This window comes from Pinus tabuliformis, chromosome 5_1 (assembly GCF_031772625.1).
Source record: "Pinus tabuliformis cultivar Carrire ecotype Pingquan chromosome 5_1, CPIR1, whole genome shotgun sequence".
NCBI lineage: Eukaryota > Viridiplantae > Streptophyta > Pinopsida > Pinales > Pinaceae > Pinus > Pinus tabuliformis.
Window position 1 is genome coordinate 128,074,213 of NC_142305.1, and position 21,268 is coordinate 128,095,480.

Consider the following 21,268-nt stretch of genomic DNA (forward strand, 5'->3'; position numbering starts at 1 on the left):
AACTTTGAAAGTGAGCAAGTCTAAGCGCCACTACTCTTTTTCTACAAAATAATGTTTGTGTGCAGCTTGTTTTAAATGCCACAGCCCATGACAGTCAAATAGTTTAATCTTGACTGCTTCATGCTTTAAATTTGATGTTATAGTTAGAGAATAAAAATCTTGACAAACTGTTTAATATTGGTAGATAAGTAGTTAGGTAGAGAATAATAAGGTGCTCATTAGTTTAATCTGAGCCCTTGGAGGTTATAAAGGTAGATTTAGATAGTTTGCTTTTGTAAAATAAAAAGAAAGGAAAAGGGTTTGCTAGCTTAAATGAACCCATTAAGTGAAGAAAAAAATGATATGTTTATATGTCCATGATGCAATTACACAAAGCAAATGAAGGTCTACTAGATCAATTAATTAAATTCCCATTCATCCCCATTCATCCCTATATTCACTAATTACCCCTTCCCACCTTTGGTGGGCTCCAGTATTGCAGCAATAATGCTGCAACTCCTGGGACTCCCTTCTTTACTCTTATCAACCTGGTAGTTCGTAACAAACTTGGAAGCAATGGTGTTGTATGCACAAGTACTAGCTCTTGCCGCAACTGTCACTTGGTCAGCTGGCACAAGTCCGCTAGGAGCTTAAGCCAACTTCTATGAGCTCTGAGAAGAAGCTTTCTAACTGATGGATGGAAGCTAACTCAAAGGAGGCTAATCTATTTGCAGAAAGAGACTGAAAAGCTAAAAGGAAACACAAACCCTAGCAAACCCTAATTTTACCAGCTAATCCTACTGATGCGGGAAAGAGGATGAAAGCTACTGAAGGAGATGCCATTGACTTCTAAGAAGGTGAAATGGATGTGTCTAAGCTACTTCTGTAGTAAAATCTGGAAAAAAACTCTTTTTGTATTTTTGAATAAAGTGTCAGAATTGTCACGCATGTGCTTTAACTGGTTTTTGACTGTGCAGAGGTGGACTGGCGAGAGGAAATTCTTGCAAGAGGTTGGGAAGGTTGGCAGAGGGCCTAAGGGGTCCCTAGCACCCTTCCAAAGAGTTTCACCGAGTTTGGCTATCAAGAAACCGCGTCCGTGAGCTTCTACAGGAAGTCTGCAGGGGTTCTACAAGATGTTCTGTATTTTCTACAGGATGTTCAGAAATGGGATTTTAGAGGGTGGATGGAGAGAGAATGGTGGAGAAGTGAGTATGGAGGTAGGATAAGGGTGTGAGGAGGTCCACGACTTGGTGGATGGAGCTGAGGAGAGATGAGTATGGCTGGATTTGTTCAAGGAGGAGTGGAGCAATGTTGCACAAAAATATGGAAACTAGGTCAAAGTGAGGGAACGTAGCAAATGTGAGGAAAGAATCAGAGTTAGGGGATGGAGCAGATGGGATTGATGGAGTACGAGTAGATGGAGAGGTGTTACAGGTGCTCTGCAAGTTACTTCTCAAACTGAACAAACAATGACTTGGAAAACCAATGACCTAGCTACTTTATTCTAATCTGGCCTATGTAACAGAAAACGAAATGAACAGAAGTTTATTTGCAATGAAATAATGTGAAATAGTTATGCAAACTGAGAAATCATGAATTTGAATGCTTTAACCACAACTGGTATCAACTTCTGCAAATGAGAATCTAACACTAATAATTGCATGGTGAGGCAAAGACAATGTTTTTGTTGGCAGCAAGGTCACCTTTGTCCCAGCTCATGATCCCACTGAGGGAGTGGTGAGATCAGAGGTGCTTGATGGCCTTTTTCTGAAGATCTTCTCTGTTAATAACCTATCAACTCAATCTGAACATAAAAAGCTTTTCTAATCATCAACAATGACCTAGGTAACCAACAAGATTTTAATCTACTTAACAGAAATTATTTTGCAAAGGCTTAAAAAGCAAATAACAGTACATAAAGGAAGCCTTGGCACTTGGGTTGGGCCCAACCCCAAGAGTTATAGGCTCATAAGAAAAACTCAGAACTGATGCCAAGTAAAGTTGCACTTCATTACTAAAAAATAATCATGTCACAAGAAAGTTATACAGCAGTAGCTACAAAAATGAGCTGAGATAATGATAGCACTATAGTGCAAAACCCAACAGTTCCAAAAGTAAACTATGAAGGCTGAAGCCTTCCTATTTATGCCCTACAAGGGTCCTAGCAGCCCTCCTTAACTCAAGGGGCTCGGCTGTTCAAACTGTCAGTAAACAGTCACTCTTCACAAAGCTGCTCGGCTGCCTTTAGGATTCGTTTTGGTGGCTTGCTGAGCTCCGAGTTGAGGGTGGAGATTTCGAGGAAGGGCCATTTAATGCAAGAGACACCCTTCCTATGAATCCTCACCCTTGTTCCTTCATGCTTGGCTATCACCTGGCTCATAATTGCTTGGCCTTGTTCCAAAATTTGTCCAAAAAACCTGAAATAACCATGTATTAGCCTCCTTGGTAAAGTGACCACCCTCATTCATTCAAATAACATAAACATACTAAAAAAACATGCATAATCTATGAAAAATGGTGGATTGATGAAGAACAGTAGGCAAAATGAGCCCAATAAGTTACCCATTTTTGGGGCTCATCATAACCCCCCTGCTAAATTGGTTGCTCATTCTCTGAGCAACTAATCTAGCTCATCATCCATTATAGTTTTGATTGCCTCCCTCACGTCCCAGGCCTCCGCGGTGATATCTTCTTCCCAGTCATGAAATCCTGCTTTCCTTTCCACTTCCTCCCACTGTATGTTTTCCTCCTCTTCCTTAACTCCTTCTAGAAATCCCAAAAGCAAGGGAGGACTGAATTTCAGGCCGATCCAATTGGCCTGTAGATTTTTCATCAACTGTTTGTACAGAGGTACCCTTGCCAAGGCCTCCCTCATCCTGGTGGGAGAGTGGTATTCTCTTATCTTCAAGCTGTGAGGTAGTGTGTTCCACCGCCTTGTGCAGGCATGAAGGCAGTTATCCCTCAACAGTCTCTCCATGTCCTCAAAGTGGGTAATAGCTTGAGCCTGTTGCTCAATGTATTTTGGTAAATCCTGAGGGCTATTGGCCAAGTGCTGGTGGGCGCTTATCACTACTGAAGGGTCCTCCGGCTCTGCTCTGATCATTAGTGGCTCACTGAGTTCCCTGCTCATAATATTGTGGACCTCTGCTGCTCTTTTTTCCTCATGATTCATCCAAGAGGCCATGGCCATAAGTTGGACATCTCCTACCACAGTGTTGGGATCCCATGAATTCATGTTTGGAAGGGCTAAGTTGTGCAAATAAAACTCTGATAATTTAGCCTTGTCCTCTAATGAGCTACTGTCACATAAAGCCACAAATTGATGATAATTTTGAAATGGAGTGATGCCCCTTTGGGCCAAGGTGTTAATATGAAACTGTAACCACTGATCCTTAAGGTATAGGGCGTATGATTTGGCAGGCTGCCTACACTGCAGAGCTTCCATCGCCCAGCTGGCCATGCAGGCCAGTTGGGCCTCCTTTTCTTGTACCTGTTGTTTCAGAGACTGTATCTCCTGGCCTGCTTGCAAGTCCTTCTCCTGTAGCTGTCTAGTTAGTGTCTCAATTTCAGCCTGCAACCCATCTCTTCTCTATTGTTCATCAGGGGTTTCTTTGTCTGTTGTGGGCTCCTCCTGTTGTTGTTGTTCTCCCAAGATGTGAGGCCTATCTTCCTTATGCTGTCCCTGTAGCTGTAGCTGCTGTTTAAGCAGCTCGTTTTCTTCCTGTAGCTTGGCCCACTGGCTGCTTTCCACATGCCGTACCATAGCCAATTCCTTTCTTGCCTCTTTGAGTTGTTCCTCCAGGGGACCTATATCTACCACACCCTTGGACTTAGCGATCTTCATCCAAGTGTGGGTCCTCACTCTCTCTTCTTCTAGTGCAAGGAAAAGTGGCACTGCGAATTTTTGGGGAATGATCTTTTCGGCCTCTAACAAGTTATAGTAGGAGCCCAAGCTGGGCTGGGGGCTAGGTTCCACAATGTTCTCCACCTTTTCTTCCTCCTGTGGTGATTTAGCTACCTCTCCTTCCATTTCTTCGGTCTCCTTTAGCCTAGCCAGTGTTTCCTGTAGAATAGTCTCAGCATCCTGTAGAGAGGTCTTTGTGTCTAGCATTTTCATCCTTTCTCTCTAGGTGGATGTTTTCGAGCTTCCCCGTTCATAGGTGATGGATGCCTTTGAAGGTGACCTTTCCTTTTGTTTAGCTGGGGTGTCCACAATCGTAATTGGCTCCTTTGACTGTGGCTGGGGTCTGCCAGTTTTTATCCGCATGCTCCTTCTTGCCTTAAAATACATGGAAGGCTCCCTTTTTCACTTCCCTTTTTGCTTTGGAGATGTGCTTAGGGCAGCCAGCACTGCTGCCGCCTCCCTGGCCAAAATCTCAGGCAATTTCTCCTTTTGCTGCTCGTTTCCAGTCCTGTCTCGATTGTTTTCATGCTTCCTGTAGAAACTCTTTCAACTGTTTCGGTCTGCTTGGATGGATGTGTCTTTCCTTTTAATTTCTGTGTGGTTGCCTTGGTTGTGCCCTCCTTTGTTTGGACTTTTTCAGTCTTCTCTGATCTACTCTGCAATCGTTCCTCCCTTGGTGTTTGTGCCTTTGTTCCTCCCACAGTTTTGGGCTCAGCAACTTGGCCTTTCCCTTGTTTCTCTTCTTATTCTTTCTGTGGTGGTCTGTCCTGTGTTTCTTTACCACTGGATTTCTCTTCTGCCTTAGTGTGTTCCCTTTCTTCCCTACTGGATGAAGTGAGTTCCTCGGCTAGAATTTGAATATCATCATCTCTGGACATGTTGCGGAAAATCTCCCAAGAGAGAGGGACAGTGTAGGTATGGAGGGAATCTTCCACTAGAAGCTTGATGAGCTCATGATGGGCTAGCTGATCTGGTGTCCCTTCCTTCAATTTTGTGCCACACTCAATTAATGATTGTAGGAGGAAATAGGGGATGCTTAACTTCTGTTCTAGAGGTAAATCCATCCCATGTCTGAGTTCACTTAGCAACCGGAAGTGATAGCCGTAGACAATACTGAACTGCCCCTCATAGGTAATGTATTTCATGATCTGGAAGCTGACTTCGCTCTAAAAAGGATGTAGGCTGGCTCTCCGGACCCTGTTCTTGTCTTCTGCAAACTGTTCCTCTGGTAGGAAGAATTCTTTCTTGGCTTTCTGGCCCAATGCCCTCTCCTCTTTGCTCCAGGGTATCCCCAATGGCAGATCAGTAACTCGACTAATGAGTTATGGGGTAAGCTTTAGGGTCAACCCTCTAAAATTCACAGTGGCCAGTGTCTTTGATTTAGGCTGCAGGGACATTAAGAACTCCTCCGTTATCTCATCGTCATGGCCCTGAATTCTGTCACAAAAGGTCATCCAATTGGCACGGGTGAAGAGGTTCACCACCTCGGGATGTTCACGTAGTTTTCTGGAATCCGAGGCTTCCTTCCTGATAAACCCCCCTGGCATGGTGAGAAGGCTCTATTTTGTGCTCTGAGAAGAGAGGACTTGTTGTTTTATGGTTTCCTCCTTCGAACTTGAAGACAGTATCTCTCAGGTGTTTATATTTTAACCTTGCACCAATTCCCTGGTTTTAAAAACTCGACTGTCCATGTATAAAAGACTTGGGTTTCCCCAGACAGAGTGCAGAGCTCAATTTTCATCCCCAGCATACATATAACCATGTAAAATTCACATTTTTCCTACATAGGTTAGCCCTGACAGTGCTTTATCTTTTCTACAGGAGGAATTTTCTTAACAGGAACTGTGGAGGAGAATTTGGATGCAAAACCAATGAAGAAATTCCGTGCAACCATAAGTAAACTGCTATTTTTGACTCACAGGCAGACTTGTCTCTAACCCTCCAATTCAAGACAGCTCAATTCACCATGTTTTTGAAATATACCATGCATGGAAGAGTGTTTTCGAGCCTACCTTTCTTGGAACTCCAAATTTGACGAAGAAAAGTCTAGACTTCTCTGCTCCGGAAGGCTATGCTATATTTCCTGTAGAGCCTCTTCCTGTAGAATGCTTTGCCGGCTTTTGTAGGATGTCATGGCGCTTCTGAATGAGCTTGGGACGCGGGAGAATTTTGAAACAGGCTGAAAAGCTTGGGTTAACAGACTGTGGAGGCAAAGGACGCGTACTTTGCTGAGAACGGTTGCAAGTGCAAATGAACAGCGGTTAACGCGAGTTCTTCGGCCGAGCATTTTTGAATTACAACACAATTCGTGGCGAGAGGGTGAGGTGGCCGGGCCGATCCGTTAGCCAACGTCACGGCCATCATTCCTCTATGTGTCCCTGACTGCCATTTCCTCTCCTTTGCCATTAACCGCCGCCACCGCTGCCAGTCCCGCCGATTTTCCCCGACTGGACACTCAACACGTGTTGGCTGCACATCTCGTTGGCAAATTCGAACGTAACCGAGCTCGTTCAGATCCCACGGAGCTATGTGACTGACTGTGGGTGGCCAGTTGACTGGCCACCGAATTCGTTCAATCCGAACCATTTTCATAGACATGCAGTTTTCGAAATATAATCTATGCAATTCGACGAATAAGGTTAGACACTTACCTGCATGGCCGTGGACGTGTTCTGCAGGCTTCGGGACTTGGAATGACTGCTTGGCTCGCTGCTGCCTCGTGCATAAGTGCTAGAACCCATTCTTTCATTGGTTGATGTTGTACGCATGGCTTTGGAACCCGATTCTCGGTTGGCAACGCTGCATGCACAGGTGGTGTTTGGTTTCAACCATCGAGGATGTTTTCGCGTCCAGGAGGAGCCTTTCTACATGTTTCCTTTTGCTGGTTTCGGCTGCCCCTGCCTCTAGAGTATGTCTTCCAGAGGGATCAGCCGCTACAAGACTCCTGTAGGATGTCCTGTAGCTGCTTCTCCTCCTAGGATGCAGGCTAAACGAGCAGGGCTAAATTCGTTGATGAAGAATCTAGATGGAGCTTGAATAGGTAGAGTGTGCAGGCCTTTGTTGCTTGATTTGTCACTTGAAAAATTTCTGTCCATCTAAAGAAAATAGGATTTCTTGTATGACTGTGCAGGAACACATAACCAGGTGGTTGCAATGGTGGTGGAAAGAGATGAAACAGGTGATGGATGGAGTAGAGGGGTGGCTACAGGCCTTACCAACAGACTCCAAGCTTCAAATCCCCTTTCAAAATTGAATTTGGCCCGCTCGAAGGACAGGGTGTTTCCTGTAGAAATATAGAACTTCCTGTAGAGAGCCCAAAAATTCCTGTAGAAAGCCCAAAACTTCCTGTAGGAGGTGGAATCTCGACCCGAATGTGATCAAATCCTGGGAAAAGCGAGTGGCCATGGAGGGAGTGTCTGTAAGGATGTCCTGTAGCCTGGTACAGACCCCTGTCCTCGTTTTGCGCGACCTTCTTTATCTGCAATGTATTCCCTGCAACCTGCAATAATTTTACAGAGATTAGACCTGTTTCTTTTTTCTCTTTTTTTTCTTTTTTTTTTTTTTTTTTTCTTTTTTCTTGAGAGACAGCTGGGGTGCCTCCATGAGGTTTTCACCCCCACTATCTGCCCTGGGCACCTCAGAGAGGTTTTCACCCAAGGATCTTTTTTTTTATTCCATTTCTTTATTTTTGAGAGACAGCTGGGGCGCCTCCATGAGGTTTTCACCCTCACTGTCTGCCCTGGGCGCCTTAGAGAGGTTTTCACCCAAGGATCTTTTTATTCCCTTTTTTTTTTTTTTGATGATCAAGGTGTGGGCGGAATAGAGGCAGAGCCCTGCTCTACTACCAGCACTGATTTTTCCAAAGTTTCAATGAACTCCTGCCTCGAAAGGGGTTTCTTGTAGATTTTCAATCGATGCCCATTGACAAGCATGGGGATGGCTTCTTCATCAATGGTCCTGATAAGGACTGAACCATTGTCATTGCATTTTTCCACTGTATATGGTCCTAACCATCTTGTCCTCAGCTTCCCTTTGAAATCCTTGTATCTTGAGTCATACAGCAGCGCCCAATCTCCCGGCTGGAATTGCTTTTCACTAAGGTACCGGTCATGCCATATCTTCCTCTGGAGTTGAACTACTTCTAAGTGGAGGAGGGCCTGCATTCTGTGTTCATCTAATCCATTCAGCTGCAGTAATCTTTCACGTTGAGCATGGCTGAGATCTAAGTCCAGCTGAGCTGCCACCCTCAATGTGTTGTACTTGAACTCTATGGACAACAAAGCTTTCTTCCCGTAGACTAGCTCATAAGGTGTAAAACCTGTTGTAGTCTTCCAAGTGGTGTTGTAGGCCCAGGTGGCCTCAACCAGGAGATCTGCCCAATCCTTTCTGCTGCTGCTCACCACCTTAGTCAAAATCCCTTCCAATGCTCTACTAGTGACTTCCACCTGCCCATTTGCTTGTGGGTGATATGGGGTGGAAGTCCTATGCTTGATCTTGTGATGAGCGAGCAAGTCTTCAATCAAGTTAGAGGTGAACTGGATTTCTTGATCGGTGACTAACTCTCTTGGGTAGCCAAACTTATAGAAGATATTTTCCCTTAAAAACTCAGCCACCTTTTCTTCTATCGCTGCTTTGAATGCCTTTGTTTCTGCCCACTTTGTCAGGTAGTCGGTGCAAACAATGTTGTAAGACCTTTGCTTTGAAGGAGGGTTGATAAGACCCACAAAATCCATGCCCCACTTCTCAAATGGCTCGAAGGTCACTTGAGGTTGGAGAGGCATTTCATCCCTTGGAGTCGGTTTCCCCATCCTCTGACATCAGTCACACTGGCTGATGTATCTTCTGACATCTTGGTGAAGAGTAGGCCAATAGTAGCCTGCCTGTAGAATTTTGAAGGCAGTCCTTTTTGCTGCAAAGTGACCTCCACAGGGCCCATCATGACAGGTTAGGAGGATGTCAAAGAATTCCTCCTCCCTAACACAACGCCTCAAGATCTGATCTGGGCCAAGCTTGAACAGGTTGCCCCCGATCCAAGTGAACGGGGCACTCTTCCTTACAATTCTGCTCTTCTCCTTTGAGGATAGATGCAGAGGGAACTGTGCTGAGACCAAGTAATTTGCTATATCAGCAAACCATGGAGAGAGTACTGAGATAGAAAACAGGTGTTCATCTGGCATCTGGTCATCCATTGTCCCTTCTTCACCTGTAGGCGAATCCAATCTAGACACGAAGTCAGCAACAACATTTTCCTTACCTGGCTTGTCGACAATAGTCAAATCAAATTGTTGCAACAAAAGTAACCATCTAATGATACAAGCATTTACATCAGGCTTATTCATTAAATATCTAATCACAGCATGATCAGTGTGTACAAATGTTTGATAACCAGTGATGTAGTGTCTGAACTTGTTTAGGGAATGGACTACAGCCAGGAACTCTTTCTCGGTTACAGTATAGTTCATTTCTGCCTTGGACAGGTTTTTGCTGATGAATTATATGGCACATGGTAGTTTCTCCTCAACTTGTCCTAAAGCTGCCCCTATGGCTTTGTTCGAGGCATCAGTGTGGATGTGGAAAGGTAGGGCCCAGTTTGGACCTCTTAAGATCAGGGCAGACACCAGCTTATCTTTCAACTCATCCAGAGCCCCTTGACAGTCGTCGGTCCATTTAAACTCAACATCTTTCCCTAAGAGGCCAAACAATGGCGAGGCCAACTTACTGAAATTTTTAATGAATCTTCTATAATATCCTGCTAAGCCTAAGAAAATCCAAACATCTCTCACCTTTTGGGGAGGTGGGACCTTCTAGATGATAGCAATCTTGTTAGGATCCACTTGTAATCCTTGTTGAGAAATTGTATGACCTAGCACAGTCCCTTCGGTCATCAGGAATTCGTATTTTTCGGGACTAAGGGATAGGTTCATCTCAATACACTTGGTTAAGACTTTTCCCAGAGTCAATGCTTCTTGGATGTTGGACCCATAAGGAGTAAAGTCATCCATATAGATTTCTACCGAATCGTGGACCAACTCAGAAAAATATGCTCAATACTGCTCTCTGGAAAGTAGCAGGAGCGTTGCATAGCCCAAAGGGAAGGACTCGATAGGCAAAGGTACCCCATGGACAAGTGAAGGTGGTTTTGTCTTGGTCCTCCGGGCTAATTTGGATCTGATTATACCTGCTGAACCCATCTAGGAAAGAGAAGAAGTTCTTCCCTGCCAATCCATCCAACACTTGATCTATGAAAGGCAAAGGGAAATGGTCTTTCTTGGTGGCTTTGTTAAGTTCTCGATAATCTACACAGATTCTCCACTTCCCATTCTTCTTAGGCACAAGCACTAGAGGTGAGACCCACTCACTGTCGGAGATGGGGTAGATGAATCCTGCATCCAACAATTTTTGCAATTCTTCTTTGACAATGTCTGTAAGGGCTGGATTCATTCTCCTCTGAGGCTGCCTGACTAGTTTACAATCTTCTTTAATGTAAATGTGATGGGTACAGATCGAAGGGTGGACTCCTTTCATCTCCTTATAGCTCCAAGCGAAAGCATCCAGATGATTGTTCGGTAAGCTGCATAGCTCCTTCTCCAGGGAGGGACATAGGGAGGAGCTGATCTTTAAGGTTCTTTCAGAGCCAAATTCCACATTCTTGACTCTGGGAGAGGTCGGATCAGTCACACAGAGGTCCCCTAAAGTGCTGGCTTGGGTATCTTCCACCAACTCCTCTAAGGACAGTGCACTGGGAGATGGATTTTGAATCAAATTCTCAATCAAGTCATCCTCAGTTTGAGGGCCTCCCCTGGTGGTTTCTACTGTGCACAATGGTGCAGAGTAGACCTCATCCTCATCTCCCTATTCCAACCAGAGCGGTAAGTCATGTTCTAGCAGAGGTTGGGCAAGAGGGTATAGGACTAGCTATTTGGACATAGGTCCATTCTTGATGGTCATGCTTCCAGCTCGACAACTGATGTAAGCATCCGCAGTGGCTAACCAAGGCCTTCCCAAAATGAGGGGGTATCTAGTGAGCTTTGCCTTTGGCTGAAGGACCAAGAAGTCCACAGGGTACTCCCGAGAGTCAACAGAGACCAAGACATTTTCCACAATCCCTTCGGGAGTCACAGTGGAGCGATCTGCTAACTGTAGGACTGTCGAGGTCTTCCTTAAGGAACTCTGAAGGTTGAGTTTAAGCATGGTGTCCCTGGTAATCACATTAATGGCAACCCCTAGATCAATCAAGGTATGGGGGATTATGGTGCCATTGATGTGGACATCAACTACAGGGCTCCCAGGGTCCAAATACTTTGGACAAATTACTTGCCCCAACATTAGATCGGACAGTTGTCCTATGACATTGATAGTCGAGGCATCTCTCTTTCGCCTGCCTGGGTGCCTGAAACACTTCTCCTTGATCAATTTGTTGTATATTGGTACATCTTTTATGGCCTGGAGAAGTGGTATTTTCACACACAACTGTTTAAGTTCTCCCAGAAGTTCAGTCTCCTCTGGGTTTGGTTGCGTGGTTACTGTTAGTCGCTCAGGAAAGGGTGGAATGGCTTTGGGTTCACTTTCCTGTTTCTCTTCCTCGTCCTCCGGGGGAGGAGGTTGGCGATCTGGAAGGACCTTCCCAGATCGCAGGTTGATCTCCTAGATCTCCACAACATAGGTAGGGCATGTTGTCTCCCCAGTGTATACCTGTTGGGCCTGTCTGTTGTTGGGGTTCGGGTTCAGTTGAGCAGGCATCTGGGGTTGTCTTGGAGGAGCAGGAGGTAATGGTTGTGGCTGAGCCGGTGGTGGAGGCAGAATGGCAGGAGGAGAGTTGTATTGGGGCCTCCACCCTAGTTGAGGTGCATTCCACTGAGGTTGTGGCTGGACATGTGAGTGAAATGAATGAGCAGTGGGTTGAGTATGGTATTGAGATGGATAAGACCACGGAGGAGGTGCGGACCAGGAAGGATGAGCAGGGGGGCCCCAAGAAGGTATGTGAGCAGATTGGTTGGGGCTATAATAAGCTTGGGATGTCCCTTGCATCCCCTACTGGTAAGGTCTGGGCCCATGCGGCCTCCTTTGGTTGAGGAAGTAGAGAGGTTCAGTGGTTGCCTCAGTCCCTTGGTACATGGCTTTAAATCCGAGTAAGGTTGGGCATTGGTTTGTGGGGTGGTCTTCCTCACAAACGAAACATACCTCTACTGAGTGCAATGGACACTCGTTCTTAGGGTGCTTCCTCGTACATCTGGGATAGAAAATGGCCAAAGCCCTCTCAGCTTCCTCTTTCTTTTGTTGGATTCGGAAAGTATCAAGTTGCATGGAAATGGTCTGTCTCACCTCACTTTTGAGGTCTTCCATCTGATTAGCAAACTCATGCTTGGAGAAGGCGGTACTAGCTGAAAGCGGATTCCCCCTACCTCTTTTCCAGGCTGCCCTAGAATGGTTTCTAAACACAGTCTTTATGTCTTCATAAGGTAGTTGGTAGATGTCCCATCCATCTAGCAAATGGAGGGTATCTAGAAGGTCTTCAGGGACTCCTCGGAGCAGAACCAGCTTTAGAGATTCAGGGTCAAGTGTGCACCTGGCGCGTTTATAGCTAAGTTGGAACCTTTCCTCGTAGTCTTCTAAGGACTCATCATTTCCCATGGTCATCTGGAAGATTTCTCCCTTTGTTTCCTTGGACCTACAGTAGTCCCGGTATTTGTTGTTAAAGGCTTGCTGCATCTGAGCCCAAGTGGTGATACTGTTTCTAGGTAACCCCATGAACCAGCAGAGTGCTGCATCCTTGAGGGTAGAAGGAAAGAGTTTCAACTTTTGCTCGTCCTCAGCATAGTCATAAGTTCGACAAAGGACAACAAACTCAAACAGGAAGGTATCAGGGTCTTCAGTAGTCAATCCATGGAAGTGAGGTAAGGCTGAGGGACTTATGTTTTTCATTTTCATGTCCCCGTTGGTCTCTCGGATGGGGAAGGTACCTTCTATTCTCTCATCATCTTCTCTACCGTTTCTGTTTTCAGCCATGGTCTCAAAAGGAATTTTTTCTTGCTCTTCTTCTGTTATAGGATCTTCGTATATCTCAGGAGGTTCACCTATAGGTTCTTCTGGGTCACTGCCACCAAAGAAGAGAGAAGGGTGACTCAGTGATGTGGTGGGGGTGTTGGGTAGGAATTTTCTGGTATTATCTCTGTTCCTACAAGGCATGAAAATATTTTTGGTTGCTTTTGCTTTTTTCTGCTTGTACCTGCAAAACTGAAACAGATGGAATTGCAACTAACTAAAATCTATCTTGCGGAAATGAAAATGCGGAATTGAAATGAAAGCAGGAAAGGACTAATCTATTTTACTAAAATAAAATTGCAGGAATGAAATGCTAGGCTACGCTTGCAGAATTGAAATGCTATTCTACGCTTGCAGAATTGAAATTGCGGAATTGAAAGGCTAATCTATGAAAGCAGGAAATCTCTAATCTACTTTTGCAGAAATGAAATTGCAGAATGGAACTGAAATAAACTACTTAGCAGAAGGTTGGAGTAGAAAAATAGAAGAAAAGCAGCAATCACAAGTACTCTGACGCTTCCCCGGCAACGGCACCAAAAAGATGGTGGGCTCCAATATTGCAGCAATAATGTTGCAACTCCTCGGACTCCCTTCTTTACTCTTATCAACTGGGTAGTTCGTAACAAACTTGGAAGCGACGGTGCTGTATGCACAAGTACTAGCTCTTGCCACAGCTGTCACTTGGTCAGCTGGCACAAGTCCGCTAGGAGCTTAAGCCAACTTCTATGAGCTCTGAGAAGAAGCTTTCTAACTGATGGATGGAAGCTAACTCAAAAGAGGTTAATCTATTTGCAAAAAGAGACTGAAAAGCTAAAAGGAAACACAAACCCTAGCAAACCCTAATTTTATCAACTAATCCTACTGATGCGGGAAAGAGGATAAAAGCTACTGAAGGAGATGCCATTGACTTCTAAGAAGGTGAAATGCATGTGTCTAAGCTACTTCTGTAGTAAAATCTGGAAAAAAAACTCTTTTTGTATTTTTGAGTAAAGTGTCAGAATTGTCACGCATGTGCTTTAACTAGTTTTTGACTGTGCAGAGGTGGACTGGCGAGAGGAAATGCTTGCAAGAGGTTGGGAAAGTTAGAAGAGGGCCTAAGGGGTCCCTAGAACCCTTCCAAAGAGTTTCACCAAGTTTGCTATCAAGAAACCACGTCCGTGAGCTTCTACAGGAAGTCTGCAGGGGTTTTATAGGATGTTCTGTATTTTCTACAGGATGTTCAGAAATGGGGTTTTGGAGGGTGGATGGAGAGAGAAAGGTGGAGAAGTGAGTATGGAGGTAGGATAAGGGTGTGAGGAGGTCCCGGACTTGGTGGATGGAGCCGATGAGAGATGAGGATGGCTGGATTTGTTCAAGGAGGAGTGGAGCAATGTTGCACAAAAATATGGAAACTAGGTCAAAGTGAGGGAACGTAGCAAATGTGAGGCAAGAATCAGAGTTAGGGGATGGAGCACATGGTATTGATGGAGTACAGGTAGATGGAAAGGTGTTACAGGTGCTCTACAAGTTACTTCTCAAACTGAACAAACAATGACTTGGAAAACCAATGACCTATCTACTTTATTCTAATCTGGCCTACGTAACAGCAAACGAAATGAACAGAAGTTTATTTGCAATGAAATCATGTGAAATAGTTATGCAAACTGAGAAATCATGAATCTAAACGCTTTAACCACAATTGGTATCAACTTCTGCAAATGAGAATCTAACACTAATGATTGCATGGTGAGGCAAAGACAATGTTTTTGTTGGTAGCAAGGTCACCTTTGTCCCAGCTCATGATCCCACTAAGGGAGAGGTGAGATCAGAGGTGCTTGATGGCCTTTTTCTGAAGATCTTCCCTGTTAATAACCTATCAACTCAATCTGAACATAAAAAGCTTTTCTAATCATCAACAATGACCTAGGTAACCAGCAAGATTTTAATCTACTTAATAGAAATTATTTTGCAAAGGCATAAAAAACAAATAACAGTACATAAAGGAAGCCTTGGCACTTGGGTTGGGCCCAACCCCAAGAGCTATAGACTCCTAAGAAAAACTCAAAATTGATGCCAAGTAAAGCTGCTCTTCATTACTCAAAAATAATCATGTCACAAGAAAGTTATACAGAAGTAGCTACAAAAACGAGCTGAGATAATGATAGCACTATAGTGCAAAACCCAACAGTTCCAAAAGTAAACTACGAAGGCTGAAGCCTTCCTATTTATGCCCTACGAGGGTCCTAGCAGCCCTCCTTAACTCAAGGGGCTCGGCTGTTCAAACTGCCAATAAACAGTCACTCTTCACAAAGCTGCTCGGCTGCCTTTACGATTCATTTTGGTGGCCTTCTGAGCTCCGAGTTGAGGGTGGGGATTTCGAGGAAGGGCCATTTAATGCCAAAGACACCCTTCCTACGAATCCTCACCCTTGTTCCTTCATGCTTGGCTATCACCTAGCTCATAATTGCTTGGCCTTGTTCCTAAATTTGTCCAAAAAACCTGGAATAACCACGTATTAGCCTCCTTGGTAAAGTGACCACCCTCATTCGTTCAAATAACATAAACATACTCAGAGAACATGCATAATCTATAAAAAATGGTGGATTGATGAAGAACCATAGGCAAAATGAGCCCAATAAGTTACCCATTTTTGGGGCTTATTCATCCCCATTCATCCCTATATTCACTAATTACCCCTTCCCACCTTCATACATTCATATTCACTCATTTTCCACAAAAAAACCCTTTTCCTAAGGTCAAAACCATTTTTGGCTAGGAAAAGTGAAAATCCCATGTAAAATCCCCTTTTACATAAAAAACCCACAAAAATATGTTTTCCCTAAGTATTGATGCGTATATGAAAAGAAAATAAACCACTAAAAGCACTTTACTGAATGTGTTTCCCCTTTTCCACTCATATTTCATATAATTCCCTTTTCCACCTATAATTCCCCTTTTCACATAGAATTATCCTTTTTCCGCTCATTTTTCATATTAACATTAACTATAGTATTTGATGAGCCTCATAAATGGGTGATTATATGGGCTCATTTTACCTCCTAACCTAGTCAAATCAGCCATTCTCTTAGCTTATAGTATGATTTTCTTATTATATTTATGCTTATAGAATGAGTTGAGTTAGTTATGATGCCATGTGGTCTAATATGTGTTTAATGCAAATTATTGATGAATTTTGAGGTCAAAGTCAAGGATCCAGTGGAAAAATGATAACAATAACTCGAAGTAGACAAAGGAGAGGACTTATAAGAGGGAATCCCCCTCATTTGTTACTCCTCACTTTGAATTCCCCTTAATTCAGCTTGGAGTACAAGCAGCCAAGTGATGCACTAGAAGGTAGCCGAGCAAGTGGAGGATGACTTATGATTATCTCGAGTTTTGGGAGCCAAGCCCCCTTGATTTTAAGGAAGCTGTTGGTAGCTTCATTTGTATAAGTAGATAGACCTATGGCCTCACTAGGGTTGGTTTTTTGTTGGATTTTTGTTGTACTTTTGCTTATGTAAACTCTGCTCAACTTCGAGCTTATTATTTTGTGACAGTTTCATGTAATCTTGCTAATGTTTTGGAAATAAAGATGGAATCCTTTTTGAGCTAGCATTGAGTTACTTTAGAGGGCTGAAGCTCTTTGGTTAGGGCCCAATCCAAGTAGTGAAGCTCCTCTTTACTTGTATTTGTATGTTATATTTCAGTTTGTAGATTAGGTTGTTGTTAGATGTATTTCTTTTATGGTTGAGAATAGGTTGCTTTTGATGATTCAGTAGTTTGCTTCCATTTGTGCTCTCTATAGCAGGTTAAGCAGTGATAAAAATAAGATTCAAAAGGGTAGCAACAATTCCTTGGCCTCTCTTCCTCCCTTTGGGACCATGATTTGAGGCAAAGACCCTCTTGCTGCCCCAAAAACACAGATTTTCCTCATTCATAAGACTTCAAGTGTTTGCAGTTTTTTAGTAGGTTAATAGTACAACTTTGCTTTGCTTCACATCTTCTTCATCATGATAACTTCTTTATTTTCAATATTCTTCTTTCATGCTTTCCTTTCTTGCAGCATTCCTCAACATTTTCTTTCATAGATCATAGTTTAGACTAGTTTGATGCAAAATTATGTTTTTCTAGATGCACTCATTTCATTACTTGTTTGACCTTTTCGGTTGACTATCTGTTCCTTTTCAGCAGATCTCTTCTAGTATTAGTCCAGCCTGTCAGCCATCCCATCCTCCATCTGATCCATGGCCTACAGGTCGCCCAAGTCTCACCTCAATTTTGCCTTAGTTTCCTACATTTTCCATGAAACTTCTTCCTCTCTCCTTGAGCAAATCCAATCATCTTTCTCTATCCTAGTGGTTCATGGTAGACCATAGGTGCCCTAACACCTCATTCTAACCTTCATCCACCTCTTTCATCCACTCTCACACCCTCAAAACAATGAAAACTGCTCTTGGCCTCCTCTTGTAGGCCTCCTGTAGAACGTTGTTTTTCCTCCTGTAGATTTCCTATGTCCTCCTGTAGATTTTCCTGTAGGCTTTATTTTAAAGGCTAAATGTGGGAAAAGCCTCCAGAAGGCCACCTGAGACCTCCTAGGACCCATCCACACCATCCTACATCCTCTCAAGTCCCAAAACCGCCCTTCAACACCACCTATTCGCTGCCACATTCACACACAATAAATTACATGCATGTCAAATTCACATAAAAATACATAAAAATCCAAAAATATGTCCTTTGCTTATTTACTTCCAGAAATAGCATAGTTAGATGTTGTTTACTTCCTTGAATAGGTAATGGCATTCCTTTCATGGTTTTCATAGCGCTTTCTGCAAAAGTAGAATTAGTTGGTTAATTAGGGTTCACTAGTTTTGCTTTACATTTTAGTCTTTCTCCTTTCTACAATTAGAATAGCATCTATATTTCTTTCCTTTCATCATATATAGAGCTTCTTCTGGAATCCTAAAAGTTGGCTCGAGCTCCTCCTGATCATGCGCCAGCTAACCAAGTGACAACCTGCAGTAAGAACTAGTACTTGTGCATACAACACCGATGCTTCCAAGATTGTTACGAACTACCAGGTTGATAAAATTAAAGTAGGCAGCCCATGAGTTGTAGCATTATTACTGCAATACTAGTGCTCACCACTTTTTGACGTCGTTGCCAGGAAAGCATCAAAGTATTCTGTGATTACTTCTTTCTTCTATTTTCTTCTTGCAACATTCTACTAATAGTTTATTTCAACAAAAGTAGACTAGTCCTTTCTTTTCCTTCAGTTCTGCATTTCCTTGCTTTCCTTTTCAATTCTGCAAATTTCATTTCAGCAAGAGTAGACTAGTCATTTCTTTTCCTTCAAGTTCTGCATTTCCTTGCTTTCCTCTTCAATTCTACAAATTTCATTTCATCAAGTTCATTTCAGTTAGTTGCAATTTGTTTTGTTCAATCAATTTCAGTTTCTATAGGTATTATTAGTGTGGGGAAAAAGAAACAAAAACCAACCAAAAATATTTCCTTTCATGCCTCGTAGGAATGGAGATAACTCAGGAAAATTTTTGCCCAACACCCCCACTGCTTCACACAACCAACCTTCTCTCTTCTTCGGTGGTTGCAATCAAGAAGAACCCTTAGGTGAACATCCAGACATATTTGAAGAACCTATAGGGGAAGAAGAAGAAGAAAACATTCCTCTAGAGCCAATGGCTGAAAACATAAATGTTGGGGGTAGTACCTTTTCTTCCAACTCATCCATTAAAGGTGAAATTGGAAACATGCTGGAAGACTTCAAGAGTGAGATGCTATAGATTCTTGCCATGCAAATGGATACCTTACATATCAAAATAAAACAAGAGGAAGTAGAGAGGGCGTTGGCCATTTTTTTCCCTAGATGCACCAGGAGGCATCCTAGGAATGAATGCCCATTGAACTCTATAGAGGTTTGTTCCATATGTGAAGAAAATCATTCTACAGACAAATTCCCGTCCTTGCCCAGACTTAAAGCTGTATACCAAGGGGCCGAAGGAGTCACTGAACAGATCTATTACATAAAGCAAAGGAGGCCGCATGAACCTAGACTATATCACCAGGGGATGCAAGGGACATCTCAAGCATACTACAACCCCAACCAAGTCATTGCCATACCTTCTTGGGGCCCCCATAGTCATCCTTCCTGGTCCACGCCTCCTCCTTGGTCCTTCACATCTCAATATCAAGCCCAACCAACCACCCATTCATTTCAATCCTATGCTCAGCCGCAACCTTAGTGGAATGCATCTCATCAGGGGTGGAGGCCCTAATACAACTCTCTTCCTGCTCTTCTACCTCCACCACTTGCCCAACCACAACCGCATCCACAACCATCTCAAATATACACTCCCACTCAACTACCTATACCACCATTCTGAAACCCACACATTGAAGTAGCTCAACCCATTTACAATGCTGAGGTACAACACTTCCAAACAACTCCTCTTGAGCTCAATGGTATTCACCATAACACAGGAAGAGTATTGCAAAAAAGAGACTATATTGATATCATTGAAGGACCACATCCAAAAGAAGAATATTCAAAAGAGAAGATCAAAGAACCATGGGCTTCACTTGATGAAGAGAAGACATCAAAATCAGAGATCGAGAGAGCTCCCTCATGGTTACCATCAAATCCTCCATGTATTCAAGAGAAAAATCAGCAAAAAGAGGAAGATGTGAAGGTCATGGTAGAATAAGACATGAAGAATGATCCAAATTAGAAAAAGGACCAAGGACATCACAGCTATATTGAAATATGGTTCCAGACAGTCACTAAGTTGCAGCATCACTCTCTTCCTCAACTATGCTTGATCCCTTCAAAGTCAAATCATTTGGTCTCTGAAATCCAGGTACATGTCAAAGCATACATTTCAAGCCTCCACATCATTTTGTCTATCATCTTGATGTGCACATGGCTCCATTGGAAGTATTCTTATACTTGAAAGTGATTTTGTTTTACAAGTAGGGTAGGGTAGGGGAAAAAAACATGAAAAATAAAAGAAAAAATAAAAATCTAAGGTGAAAACCTCCTTGGAGGCACCTCAAATTGGCTCATTGATTGAAAACCTCCATGAGGTGGTCAATGGGTTGGAAAGAAGAAAAAAGAAAGAAAAAAGATCCTAGGTGAAAACCTCCTTTGAGGCGCCTAGGCAGACCTACTAGTTGAAAACCTCATTGAGGTGGCTAGTAGGCCTAGAAAAAAGAGAAAAAATAAAAATCCTTGCTCCATGCATGCATGTACTCTCCAACATCTGCAAGCAACAAGAACAAGTTGGTACCAAAAGGAAAATTGGTCAAGCCTAGTCAAAAGAAGTCAAATTTTGACTTTCTCCTACTTCGCTCAAATGCTCCAACAAGGCCAAGGCCATGCCAATCCATCACTATCATCTATTTTCACCATCCACCCATCATTCTCTAGCTTTTACCATTCATTTTTCTTGCTGTCCTAAAAATAAACTACAGGATGCTCTGTTTTCCTATAGGATACAAAAATACATAGAGCAGAAATTTGTTTTTTCCCTAACTTGAAAACCGTGCATCCATTTAAAAAACTGTTTCATGGGGAGTTGCATATGGATGATGGTAACATGTTCAAGAAATTTCAACAAATTCCAGTGCACGATCACCAAGAAATTGGCCTCCATCACCTTCAACCATTTTTGCATTTTCTCAATATCCATGCATCCATTTAAAAAATTGTTTCATGGGGAGATGCATATGGATGATGGTAACATGCCCAAGCAATTTCAACAAATTCTAGTGCATGGTTTCTAAGAAATTGGCCTCCATCACCTTCAGCCATTTTTTGTTTTTCTCGATATCTGTGCATCCATGACCAAAATATTTCTATGGGGAGGTGCATAATGATGATGGAAACATGCTCATAAATTTCAGGTCAATCCAATCTACCGTTTGGGAGATATAGACAAAACAAGTCACTATCCTACAAACCCACAGTAGCTGATTCCATATAAGTCCAGCACCAACAGCAAGGGACAACACACATGAAGTTTGAGAAGGCACCTGAAGCTTAGACCCAACCAGAGAAGAACTTGCACAAGACACAACCACACATTAGCAAGCAGACAACATGCATCAAAAGAAATCGAGGCATGCAGTAGAGAGAGAGCCACAACACCTCACAACAGTAATATTCGGATCACAGGTAAGTAACTAACCCGCTCCTCTATTTTCATTTGTGTAATCAGAGGTCATGTAAAAGAAACGATATGGTTGAGGTTGAACGAGGGAAAGGTGGCCAGTTAACTTGGCCACCTTCATCTAGTTGACTCCACTTAACCAAGATGTCACCCACACATGCGCATAGTCAACTCAAGC